This window comes from Ranitomeya imitator, chromosome 5 (genome assembly GCF_032444005.1).
Source record: "Ranitomeya imitator isolate aRanImi1 chromosome 5, aRanImi1.pri, whole genome shotgun sequence".
Taxonomy (NCBI): Eukaryota; Metazoa; Chordata; class Amphibia; order Anura; family Dendrobatidae; genus Ranitomeya; species Ranitomeya imitator.
Window position 1 is genome coordinate 497,815,106 of NC_091286.1, and position 1,694 is coordinate 497,816,799.

Below are 1,694 nucleotides of genomic sequence, written 5' to 3' on the forward strand. Positions count from 1 at the left end.
AATCAGGCAGGCGCGTGTAAGCGAAGGCAGAGCAATCGATAAAGCAGCGCTCGCTGTGCGAGAAAGAGACAGGACGCTTAGTAGATCCCAGCAGCAGCTCGGTGCCGGCGTATCACAGCGTCCTCGTGGACCACTGCCTCACCTGCTGTACAGGGGGTCGGTGCTCACACTGTGGTCAGCACATGGCTACATATACACATTATACACGTGCTCCATCACCTGTGTCACCCACCCCGAGACTACTGGTATGTTGTGCATCCTGCGCACTATAGATGCCCGCTGGACTGTGAAAAGTACATATGTGTGTGTGTATGTATATATATATATATATGTATATATATATATATATATATACACACACATACACGTGTCACAAAAGCACATAAATTTACACACAACGTCAAAAAGTGAATAAGTGTGTATATTGCTTGTGTATATAACGTGTATAGCGTGCGTGTGTATATATATATTCGTATATTTGTGTGTTTGTATGTGTGTATATATGGCTATATATACACTGGCTCGCTCTTCTTACCTGCATCTCAAAAACATTTCTAGAATTCGCCCTTTTCTTACTTTCGACTCTGCAAAAACTCTTACTGTTTCACTTATTCATTCTCGTCTGGACTATTGTAACTCTCTACTAATCGGTCTCCCTCTTACCAAACTTTCCCCGCTCCAATCTGTCCTGAATGCTGCTGCCAGGATCATATTCCTCACCAACCGTTACATCGATGCCTCTACCCTGTGCCAGTCATTACACTGGCTACCCATCCACTCCAGAATCCAGTACAAAACTACTACCCTCATCCACAAAGCACTCCATGGCTCAGCACCACCCTACATCTCCTCCCTGGTATCAGTCTACCACCCTACCCGTGCCCTCCGCTCCGCTAATGACCTCAGGTTAGCATCCTCAATAATCAGAACCTCCCACTCCCGTCTCCAAGACTTTACACGTGCTGCGCCGATTCTTTGGAATGCACTACCTAGGTTAATACGATTAATCCCCAATCCCCACAGTTTTAAGCGTACCCTAAAAACTCACTTGTTCAGACTGGCCTACCGCCTCAATGCATTAACCTAACGATCCGTGTGGCCTATTTATATTTAAAAAAAACAACAACAAAAAAACAGGTTCCTCGCATCATGTTCTCATTCACTTTATGCAGTTAATAGCCCTCTGTGTCTGTACTGCTACATACTTAGGCAGTTAACTGGTTCATGCAGCTTTACATGAACACCTGAGCCTTACACTATGGCTGGTCCGAATAACTAAAGCAATTGTTACCATCCACCTCTCGTGTCTCCCCTTTTCCTATAGTTTGTAAGCTTGCGAGCAGGGCCATCATTCCTACTGGTATCTGTTTTGAACTGTATTTCTGTTATGCTGTAATGTCTATTGTCTGTACAAGTCCCCTCTATAATTTGTAAAGCGCTGCGGAATATGTTGGCGCTATATAAATAAAAATTATTATTATATTATTATTATATATGTGCGTGTGTATATATGTATGTATGTATATGTGTGTATATATATTTTTGAGTGTTTATATATGTATGTGTGTGTATATGTGTATGTATATATGTGTGTTTGTATATATGTGTGTGTATGTGTGTATATATGTGTGTATGTATATGTGTGTGTGTATATATGTATGTGTGTGTATATGTGTTTGTATATATGTGTGTTT